This window comes from Colobus angolensis, unplaced genomic scaffold, assembly GCF_000951035.1.
Source record: "Colobus angolensis palliatus isolate OR3802 unplaced genomic scaffold, Cang.pa_1.0 Scaffold161, whole genome shotgun sequence".
Lineage (NCBI taxonomy): Eukaryota > Metazoa > Chordata > Mammalia > Primates > Cercopithecidae > Colobus > Colobus angolensis.
The window spans coordinates 2168697-2181527 of record NW_012114722.1 but is presented as its reverse complement, the minus strand read 5'-3'; positions in this window follow the sequence as shown (position 1 = coordinate 2181527).

Sequence of the window (12831 nt, the reverse complement as noted above, 5' to 3'; positions counted from 1 at the left end):
CTTGTGAATTCCTTCAGAGTCTCAAGGCCTGATCCATTCCTAGGTCTTCAGTTTTTGCAAGTTCTTTGAAGATTTAGGTTGACTGACATGGAGAATAAAGAGCACAGGACAAAACTGGGTTTTTCAGGCAGTTCCTGCTATGTCAGAAACATCCCAGATCCCAGGTACTCTAAGTGAGTCTATCAAATATTACGGAACATGGTAGAATATAATTTGAAACAACACAATACAAACAAATGGACTAAATGTTAGCAAGTCCAGTTCTATTCCCAGGTGCGTGAATAACTCTGTGATGTTGTTGATTATAATATTAACAAACCGATGGCTAAAATTCATTGAGCCTTTGTGTAGGTAGTAGTGTTCCAAGTGGTTTTATCATATCTTATTTCATCTACACAACACTCCAATAAAGTGGTAACCATTATTGTTCCTATTTTGTAGGTAGAGAAACTGAGGCACCAAACTGTTACATTAGAGGTTTTTGTTTCATTTACTAATTTATTATAGAAAGAAGGAAAGGATACCAGTTCTTTGTACCAAAGTTCTTCTGAGCTATAAATGCTGAGCACTTTCTGAGGTTCTATAATATCTTTTAATATAACATATGAATTCAATAACACATTTCCTGCCTTCTACTAAATTTATCCTAAGAAAATATCACCAGCTGAAATTTATTACTTGACTTGGAATTTATCAATTCTATTTGCACCCTCTACAAAAAGTACACAGTTGCTTATGCGATCTTTGAGGTGTGCTTCTAAAGTAATAAAACTGATTTTCATTTGTGGTCAATGAAAACCCCTCTTTTCATTTAATAGTCATACCTATAAGGCGGAAGCATGAAGTTATTATTTATATGATAAAGGTTAACATTGAGAGAGATAAGACTTTTTACTTCTCAGCACAGTGGCTCTCTGTGGTGCCTATAGCAACAAACAAACTAATATTACAGAAAGTTACCTCTCTGGTGGGGCCTACAAGGGCTTCAAGGCCCTCTCTCTGAGAAGAGTTCTTTTGTAATTAAACTGTTGTTTCCCAATATTGCCTGTTATTAAAATCACTGCATTGTTGTTGAATAGAACATTCCAAGCTGATGGAAACACAGATTATAATAATCTGTGCTTTCTAGTATAGTACCCACTAGCCACATGTGGCTATTGAGCACTTGAAATGTGACTAATGCCACAGAGAAACAGAATTTAATTTTAATTAACTTAAATTTAAATAGCCACAAGTAGTTAGTGACTACTACCATATTAGATAGTGCAGAATGTTTGCCAAAAATTCACATCCCTGGGTCGTATATATATAGATGTAACGACCTATAGAATCAGAATAACTAGTGCAGTGTCGTTTCAATCTGTATTATCAACATTAAGTTAGTCAATGCTGACTGAACACTCAGTTTATTTAGACTTCTTCAAATTGCTATTATTCTTCAAGCTCATAATTCTAGGCCACTTCTGTTTCCAAACATAATACTGCATATAAGATATATTCAGTTATTTATGCTCAGCATATTCTTTAATTATAGAAAAATGAGCTACATTGTTACCAAGAGCCACAAGCATACTATGCTTCCCACACAGGCCTAGAATTGGTACTTAACTTTAAGAAAGTGCCACATATAAAACTTTGCATTTTCAAAAAAGATAAATTAGGGAGTAATTCTTCATTTCACAAAAGAATTCACCAAAGGGCTACTTTAAATATATAGCTCTCCTAAATGAATTCTAAATCAGATTCAATGAAAAAAATTCAATTTGCACACAAATGTTCAAGAACACATCTGTTTCCTCAAACCATCTTCACCTGTGGATCATTTGCAAAACCTCTGGAGACTGCAAGAGGTTTTGCCATAAAAGCTATCATGCTGAAGTTGAAAGCACCCTATTCTACACTTTCAGGAGCTAACCTTCACTGTGTAAGCACATAATCTATGCTTTCTGGTGGGTTTGCTTTCCTTGGATGCTAAGTGCTAGCTACAATATTTAGCTCAATTCAGTATCATTGCCGAATGGATCAAACAAAATAATCTATTTGGAAGGTTTTTGAAAATGAAAATAAAAAGTAACACCCAGACTTCCGGTTTCTGGTCTGGCATGTAAGGAACTTAGAAGTCGCCATTTCAGTAGCCATGCCATTCTAAGAACAAATAAAAAGAATGAACAAACTAATAAATCAACAACTCTTCTTAGATCCTTCAGAGAAGTGAGGTCACAGAGCAAACCTGGTGCCCCCAAAATTGGAAAGACAGACAAGCAGATATAGATAATAATAATTTAACAGAGGAAAAAAATCCATGAACAGAAATCTTTTCAGGAGCCAATGCCTGGGTAGGAAAACTTGAACTATAATTGATGAATTGCTTGAGACTCAGTGTGTACAAGTCAGAATTTTAAACTCCAGAAGGACCCAGTCATAGGGAACTCCTACACAATGGAATTTACCTAAAAATTGGTTACAAAAAAAAAATAAAAGCAAGAAAATCCAAAAATATTTGGAGATTAGACAAGATACTTATAAAAAAGACATGGTTCAAAGGAGAAATCTCAAGATATATTTAAAAGTTGTCTGAACTAAATGAAAAATAAAAATAAAACTTACCAACATTTGTGAGGTGTGGCAAAAGCAGTACTTAGAGGGAAACTGATAGCATTGCATGCCTTTATTAGAAAAGGAGAATAATTACAATCAATAACCTAGGCTTCCACCTTAGGAAACTAGAAAAATTAAAATTAAAAACTTCTGCTCTACGAAAGACAGTATCAAAAGAATAAGAAGACAAGCCACAGACTGTGAGAAAATATTTGTAAAAAAATCAGATGAAGGATTGTTATCCAAAATATGCAAAGAATCCTTAAAACTCAACAATAACGAAATTGTTAAACAATCTGATTAAAAAATAGGCAAAAGGTTTGAACAGACATCTCATTAAAGAAAATATACAAATGGTAAGTAAGCATATGTAAAGATGTTCAATATCATACGTCATTAGGGAAATACAAATTAAAACAACGAGACACCATTACACACTTATTAGAAAGGCCAAAATCCAGAACACTGACAACACCAAATACTGATGAGGATGTGGAGCAGCAGGAATTCTTATTCATTGCTGGTAGGAATACAAAATGGTGCAGTCACTTTGGAAGATAGTTTGGCAGTTTCTTACAAAACTAAACGTCTCCTTACTATACAATCCAGCAATCATGCTTCTTGCAATTTACCCACATGAAATGATAACTTATGTCCACAAAAAAACCTATACCTGGATGTTTATAGCAGCTTTCTTCATAATTTCTAGAATTTGGAAGCAACCAAAATGTCCTTCTGCAGGTAAATGGATAAACTGTGGTACATCTAGACAATAGAATACTACTCAGTGCTAAAAAGACGTGAATGATTAAGTCATAAAAACACACAGAACAAACTTAAATGTATATTGCTAAGTGAAAGGAGACAATCTGAAAAGACTACGTAGCTTATGTTTCGATTATATGACATTCTGGAAAAGACAAAACTATAGAAACAGTAAAAAGATTAGTGATTTCAAGGGTTAGGGAAAAGGGAGAAATGAATGAGTGGAGCACAGAGGATTTTTTATATGATACTATAATGGTGGACATTGTCATTATGTCTAAACCCATAGAATGTATAACACCAAGAGTGAAACCTAATGTAAACTATGGACTTTGGGTGATACAGATAAGTCAGTGTAGGTTCATCGGTTGTAACAAATGTACTACTCTAATGAGAACTGCTGACAGGGAGGTTGAACATGTGTGGGAACAGGGGTCTATGGGAACTCTTTGTACTTTCCAGTCAATTTTGTTTTGAACCTAAAACTGCGCTAAAAAATAAAGTTTATTTTTAAAAAAGTAATATACAACCGTAAAGGTAATATTAGATTGACAAATGATCCCATTTTGCCCAGAACAATCCCATTTATACCTATTTTTCTGGCATAATGTTTAATAGTGTCCCTTTTCTCTCTCAGTGTCCTAGATGGGACAATGAGTTGCATACTTCTCCTCCTCCAATATCACGCAGTCTTTTCATGGCACAATCTCATTTGTGCTGTAACAGTGTTTCTGAAACATACTGCTTAAAAATTTAAAAGTTCAGATCCCTTCCTTGGATATTCTGATTTAGTAGGTCTGGGATAAGGCTTGGGAATCTGTAATTTTAACAGCATCCCAGTGGATTTGCATAACAGGGCATTAAACCAAAGATGTAATTTAGGCAATCTTGAATTTCATGCAAAACTAGCATACTTTATTTTTTTGTATTAAGATTGGCTCAGGTCATAGAGGGTTTCTTGCTGCAGTCTATCAACAATTATGAATTATCTTGACGAATTCACATTTTATCTTAATAATTTGGTTTGGGGATGGTTCCCATAAAATTGAATATGTTTTAGGACCTAAGAATGTGCCATTAGTTTAGCAAAGATAACACAGTGAAGGCTCAGAATAACAGTCCATACATCTATAGTTTTCTTTTCCCATTGTGGCAAAAAGACAAGCTGCATTTTCTGAGGTATGTTAACTCTGCTCCCAAGAATATTGATGAAATGTACACACGAGAAATCGCAGAAAGGAATATAGAGTTCTAAGCGGGGGTGAAAAATCTGTTACTAATTTGCAGATCTGGAGGTTGCCATCACAACTGCAAATCAAAATTATTGTTTTCTTTTTTAAAACAAATAATTTTGCTTGTTATATTTTTGAATGTATTCTTATTCATTGCTGATAGGAATGCAAAATGGTATAAATGGGAATAAAATACCACAGGTGTTATATTTGAGCAAACCAACTCCTTCAATTCTCTCAAGCTTCTGACAGGACCTAGGTACCTTACCCTATTTTGTGACCTCAAACACAAATGCAAAGCAAAGCTAAACCTTTGGAATACAAACCCTTTCATGGATTTGTATGCAAAAGCCTTTGTCTGGAGGTGTCTCTGTTAAAAAGCATACACTATATAAAGACATCTCTTTTTCATGTCTACTTCTCTGGGTGGCCAAGCTGAAACAAAGATCACATTTCAAACATGCCATGCTAGCTATGACATGCTGAGAACTGTGTACAATTTCATCATTTCCATCCTTTTAACTTAATTCAAAAATGCAAAGAATATAGATCAAAAGCTTTTCATTCTGTTTTAAATTATATCTTTCTTACCTAAATTGTTATTTTGACATGTTTAGTACTGTTTCCTGTCCAGTAGGAAAAAAAAAAAAACTATTTGCCAAAAAATTCTACATAATTGTGCTCTGTTATGCAATTTGAATTCAAAGAATAGATAAACCTGGTTAGTAACAGATGCTGCTGCAGTGGTTGGCATTTGGCCAATGCAAAGCAACCTTGAACATGTTCACATGACCAAGTGAGAACTCTAAAAATTCTGTGCACCTTTTCTATTTAATTACTCTATTATGTTTCAAGTAATCACAATGATGTATATTTTCTTTCGAGCACGAGAGAAAATTGAATATGCCTTGTTAGAGTAAATAAAGAAAGGAAACTAACAACCACCATACTAGGAAAAAAAAAAACTCTTAAAGTATGAACAATCTTTATAAATGTTTAATCATTTTTCATATCTTGCTTATAAACAAGTTTACTGTATTCTCTATAAATTATCAAAATATAATTTTATTCTCCAGTTGAATTTGAAAGTGTATATTCCTGACAGAGAAGATAGCTGTTAAATAGAGAAAATCAGAATTATTTGAGGGAGTGCTACTGCTACAGTGAGTGAGTGTGTGTTTGTCTGCATATGTGTATGAGGAAAGTAAGGGGGAACAATATTAGCCTCTAAGTCACTTCTTAAAAATTATACCTTATTTAATTATCAAAAAATTTCAAAATCTTAAATCAAGTTGCTAATTAGAACTGTGAAATTTAGAGCTTAAGTATTATATAATTTGTTTTTGGTATTAAAAAAGCACATTGTAAGATTTAATTTGGTAAATTAGATAGCTTTCAATATAAGTAGAGGTTTTCAATGACCCAAATGCAAATATGTGGCCAGTAATAGAAGCATTTATTCTAGGCCTTTGTCTTATAATTAAGAATGAATTGGCAATGGAAAATATCAGAAATAAAATTATCTACAGTTGACCAGTCTAAAAATGACTTAGCATTCATGCTAAAAACTGGACACTGCACACACCAGTAGTTAAATATGGCCTGCAACATGTTTTGTTTGTTCTATGAAGTATTAAAATTAATGACAAATTAATCAAGAAATCTTACATAAAAGTCCTGATTTTCAGCAATTGAAAATCAAGGAGACAAGCCATGATGGGGCCTGTATCCTGTAGTATAACAATTAACAAGAGCTGAGGGGCAGCTATCTATTCCAGACAGCATACACCACAATCCCCAATATCCCCCCATTGTCTCCATGGCAATGCAGCCAAGTGTTGGTTTCTGATGGGCTTCACTCATTTCTGTTACTTGCCTTGACCTTGGAGGCATTTGAGTTTACAATTTGGGCATATCAAGTTTTCAAAAATGCACTCTAATATCTTCAGGTTCTATGGCAGTTTGCTAAGATTGAGAGGAAGTCGAATGACCGGGCTCTGGGAGGCTCCATATCGCCATAAAAGCTGTATTTGTATCTCTTTAATATTAGAGATTCTGTTCATGGTTTCGTTTTTAATATTTCTGTGACTATAAAAAGACAATTTGAAAAGTCACTGCCCTTGATCAGCGTTTCCAACATTTTGATTCATTTATGTATAACTGAAGCTTTTTCATAGTAATTGATAATTTAAAGTCTTAAGAATATAAAAAATACCACTTTGTGATCTTTGCATACACAGAAATTGTGGTAGGCTGGGTGCCATGGCTCATGCCTGTAATCCCAGCACTTTGGTAGTCTAAGGATTGCTTCAGACTGTGAGCTCGAGACCAGCCTAGGCAATGTAGCAAGACCCCATCTTGAGAGAAAGAAGAATTCTTCAAGCATGGTGTTGAGTGCTGTAGTCCCCAGCTTCTTGTAAGGCCGAGGCAGGAGGACTATTAGAGCCCAGAGGTTCCAGGTGAGGTTGCAGTGCGCTGTGATTGCACCACTGCATTCCAGTCTGGGTGAGAGTGAAACCTTCTCTCTTAAAAAAAAAAAAAAACAAAAAAAAAGTGGTGACAGCTAGTTTTACATGCCAGCTTGCCTAGGCTGTAGCACCCAAATTATCATTGTTTCAACTTTTAAGTTAAGGGGTACATTGCAGGATGTGCAGGTTACATAAGTAAACATGTGCCATTGTGGTTTGCTGCACGGGATCATCCCATCACATAGGTATTAAGCCCAGCATCCATTAGCTATTCTTCCTGATTCTCTCCCTCCCCCGACCACCGGACAGGCCCCAGTGTGTGTTGTTTCCTTCCATGTATCAATCTGTTCACATCATTCAGCTCCCACTTATAAGTGAGAACATGAGGTATTGGGATTTTTGTTCCTGCATTAGTTTTCTGAGGATAATGTCTTCCAACTCCATCCATGTCCCTGCAAAGGACATGATCTCATTCCTTTTTATGGTTGCATAGTATCCCATGGTGTATATGTATCACATTTTCTTCATCTAGTCTATCATTGATGGGCATTTAGGTTGACTCCATGTCTTTCCTATTGTGAATAATGCTGCAATGAACATACATGTGCATGTATCTTTATAATAAAATAATTTATACTCATTTGGGTATATACCCAGTAATGGGATTGATAGGTCAAATGGTATTTCTGGTTCTAGGTCTTTGATGAATCACCACACTGTCTTCCACAATGTTTGAATTAATTTACACTCCCATCAACAGTGTAAAATCATTTCTTTTTCTCCACAGCCTCACAGCATGTTGTTTTTTGACTTTTTAATAATCGCCATTCTGACTTGCATGAGATGGTATCTCATTGTGGTTTTGACTTGCATTTCACTAATGAACAGAGGTGTGGAGCTTTTTTTTAATGTTAGCTGCATTAATGTCTCTTTTAAGACGTGTTTGTTCATGTCTTTTGCCCACTTTTTAAAGGGGCTTTTTTTTTCTTATAAATTTAAGTTTCTTGTAGACTCTGGATATTAGACCTTTGTCAGACAAATACACTGCAAAAATTTTCTACCATTCTTTATGTTGTTTGTTCACTCTGATAATTTCTTTTGCTATGCAGAGGTTCTTCAGTTTAATGAGATCCCATATGTCAATTTTTGCTTTTGTTGCAACTGCTTTTGGTGTTTTCGTTATGAAATCTTTATCCATGTCTGTGTCCTGAATATGGTATCAACTAGATTTTCTTCTAGGGATTTTATAGTTTTGGGTTTTACATTTAAGTTTTTCATTCATCTTGAGGTAATTTTTGTATAAGGTATAAGGAAGGGGTCCAATTTTTATTTTCTGCATATGGCTAGCCAGTTGTCCCAGCACCATTTATTATATAGGGAATCCTTTCCCCATTGCTTTTGCCAGGTTTGTCAAAGATCTCATGGTTGCAGGTGTGCAGCCTTATTCCTGAGTTTTCAATTCTGTTCCATTTGTCTGTGTGTCTGTTCCTGTACCAGTACATGCTGTTTTGGTTACTGTAGCCTTGTAGTATAATCTAAAGTCAGGTGGCATGGTGCCTCCAGCTTTGTTCTTTTTGCTTAGGATTGTCTTGGCTATTCAGGCTCCTTAGATTTTCCAAGTATCCAGTTTCTTAATGAAACACTAATGTAGGTGTTTCTGTGAAGGTATTTTGTAGATGTGATAAGTATCTGTAACCAGTTGACTTTAAGTAAAAGAGATGACCTCAATAATATGAGTTGGTCTAATCCAATCCATTGTAAGTCTTAAGAACAAAAACTGAGGTTCCCTGGAGAAAAAGATATTTTGCCTGAAGACTATCCCCATCAACTCTTGCCTGAGTCTCCAGCCTGCCCACCTGCCTTATGGATTTCAGACTTGCCAGTCCCACAATGGTGTTAGCCAGTTCCTTAAAAAAATGTAAAATGTTTTTCTCTTTTTCTGTGTGTGTGTGTGTATGTGTGTGTGTGTCTGTATTCTCCTACTGGTTCTATTGCTCCAGAGAATGCTGACTGATATAGTATGTAACAATAATTTTAAGCAAAAATTATTTTAGATAGCTATGTTAAATATTGCATTATACAGTTTATTTTAAATACATTCTATTGTGTATCTTAGCTATTCATAACATATAGGCTTTTATTTTTACCACTTGAAATGCTAATTTTAATGAGGAAAAATTATGATTTTCCAATAAATAAAATGGAATATATAATATTTGAATTTGAGGAATAAATGTATATTAAAATGTAAATGGAAATGTAACTATTATAGAATCAAAACAGATAAAAATGTTTTCATAAAATCACAGAGTTTCTGTGTTTTGTTTATAGAAATCAAAGTTTGCTTTTTATAATTATTCCCCAACCATTAAAATATTCAATGGTTTCCATCTGTGGCCAGGCGTGGTGGCTCAAGCCTGTAATCCCAGCACTTTGGGAGGCCGAGATGGGCGGATCACAAGGTCAGGAGATCGAGACCATCCTGGCTAACACGGTGAAACCCCATCTCTACTAAAAAATACAAAAAACTAGCCGGGCGAGGTGGCGGGCGCCTGTAGTCCCAGCTACTCGGGAGGCTGAGGCAGGAGAATGGCATGAACCTGAAAGGCGGAGCTTGCAGTGAGCTGAGATCCGGCCACTGCACTCCAGTTTGGTCGACAGAGCGAGACTCCTTCTCCAAAAAAAAAAAAAAAAAATTCAGTGGTTTCCATTTGTAAGCATTATTCTCTAAAAGATATATTGTTACTCTATATATTTATTCAAAATAAATAAGAGAAAGTGAATATATTTGTCCCTAAATTTTTTTATACATTGGTTTTTGAAGTACTTGTGAGAGCCTCAGCAGATACATAAAATTCTTAAAAGGTTTTAAGACATAATTTGTATACCGTAAAATATACCTGCTGTAATTGTTAAATTCAATTATTTTTAATAAATGTATATAATTGTGCAACCTCATCACAATTCCATGTTGGAACACTTTTATCATCCCCAAAAGTTTTCTCATGTCCATTTGCAGTCACTCCTCACTCCCATCCCCAGCCCCAAACAGCCACTAGTCTTGTTTTTGTCTCTATAGAATGCAAACTTTAATTTTAGCAACTTCTCTATGGAGCTGAGATCATATTGAGGCAAATATATAGAATTATATTTATACCTTTTATTGACTCATTCATTTATTCAACAAATATATACTGAGCACCTATTAGATGGCTTATACTGTGGTTGATATACTTTATGTATATCATGATATAAACAGAAAGAAGAATGCATGAGTTGAAACTAAAAATTCCATGAGGCAGGGGAACAAAGTAGATAAGCTCCTTGCCTTATGGAATTTTCATCATGAGTATAAATTAAATGATACATAGCTGAGAGTATAAGCAATATAAATTAGTATAGTCAAAATCACCACAGCATTGCCTAAACTCAGTGACTGAATCATGCACATGCTCAGATATCTACCAACTCTTACATTTGTGAATACAGTATGTCATCAGATATTCTTAAATTATACCATTTTATGAAGAATAATTAAATAATTTCTTTTAAAAAACTTTTTTGGAGAGATAGGGTCTCACTTTGTTGCCCAGCTTGTCTTGAACTCCTGTCCTCAAGCAATCTTCCCACCTCAGCCTCCCAAAGCACTGGAATTTTAGGAGTGAGCCACCATACCCAGCAAATATTTTTTAATTTTTGATTTAAAAACCAGAAAAGGCAACATATACTCAATTACTTAATGACTGCTGTACATAAATCTCTGTAGCACTTCTAACTCTAAGGTTTTGACCCTTAACAGTGTATTTGTTAGTCCTGTTACTCATGTTAAACATCATTTGTTTATTGGTTAATTCAACAGACATTCTTTTTGCTTTTGCTAAATACCAGGCACTATTCTGGATGCTAGGAAATTATCAGTGAACATAAACAGAGTTTCTGCTACTCTGGAGTTTACACTCTAGTGGGAGAGACAGACAATAACAAACTAGAATAAAAAAATACATAAAGAGAAAAATAAAGCAGAATAAGTGAATAGATAGTGATGGAAGATGAGAAGGTGGCTTATTTAAGTAGGATGGTCAGGAAAATTACTTGTGAGAAGGTAACATTGGAGCAAAATCCGAATGAAATGGTGGTGTCTGAAGGAAGAACAATCTAGGCAAAAGATTTTCTACAAAGTCCCTGAAGCAAGAACTTACCTGACCAGTTTGAGGGACAGCAGGAAGCCAACCAGTCTGACACTGAGTGAGAAAGGAAGGGAATATTAGATATGAGATAAGACAGGAAGCCAGGGACTAGCTCTTGAGTCCCTTGTATACCATGCCAAGAAATTGGGTTTTATTCTGAGTGACATGAGAAACCACTGGAGTGTTTGGAGGAGGAGAGTGACATGATCTAATTTCGTGTTAAAAGGTTCACTCTACTGTGTAGAGAATTGACGGCTCTAGAGGAGGGAGCAAGGGTGGAAACCAGGAGACTAGTTAAAAATATATTGCTTGGATGATGACTTCGGGCTGGGGTAGTAGTAGTGGAGGTGGTATGAAATGGCTGGATTCTGGATAATCTGTATTTTGAATATAAAGCCAACAGAATTTGCTGATATATGAGACTGGAGTTGTAATTGAAAATCAGATTAACATCCAACATTTTGTCCTAAGCAACAAAAAGGATGGCGTTGCCATTAACTGAGATGAAGAAATCTGTGGGGCAAGTTGGTTACGGGGTGTTAGGAGTCAATAGTTCAGTTGAGGATGTTTAGTTTGAGGTGTCTGCTACATATCTAAGTGAAGATGTTGAGTAGGCTATTAGATTGAGTCTGGAATTCATGGCAAAGGTCAAGGCTGGAGTTTTAAGACTTGTCTATGTAGAGATAGTATTTTAAAGCCATCAGCCTGAATGAGTTCACTCAAGACACAAATGTAAGTAGAAGAAAAGAAAGAGGTCTTGGGATTTAGACTTGGATAACTATAATGTGTAGAGGTCTGGGAGATGAGAAAGATCCAACTAAGGTGATTAAGCAAGAACAGCCAGAAAGGTTGATAAAGAATAAAGAATGGTATTCCTGAAGCCAAGTGAGGATAATACATCTCAACATATGATTGCTATTACAGAAGAGAGACGATGAATTAAAATAACTGTCAAAAATAGTTACTAATATTTTTTGAACTGGACATTTCTCAGGATTTATCAGCTGTTGAGAACAAATTAGATCAAGATAACATTAGTACATTTTATTAGCTCTCTACTTTTATTTTCTGATGTTAGACCCTTATGTAGCCCCCTACAGATGTGAATAGCACAGGCTGTGCTGTATTCAAAAACCTTGTTTCTCTTTGGAAATTATTTGTGTACTAGGAAGTTATATGTTTATCGTGCCTTTTGTTTTGTTTTGTTGGAGATGGGGTCTCACTATGTTGCCCTGGCTGAAGTGCAGTGGCTATTAAAACCACCACTGCAAAATTATAACTGAGACAGCAAAAGAGATCTGACCTAACCAACTCCATCTTGCTTCTAACATCCAAGCTGTCCTTGTTCATTCCTGGGCATAGGCTTAACTAACTTTGGGAGGAACTTAGAGTTTCTAGTTTGAAACAAAAATGGTAACAACCCTTTCCCAAAACAAATCCCCTTCCTGCCTGGGGATTAGACTTCCTTTGCAAGACTAACAAATTAGCCACAAGATTAGAAATTATGGTTTGCAGCTGGAGCCTGCAATGGTCTCTCTCCCCAGATTGTTCCTGATAACATCATTATTGTAAAACCTAAGA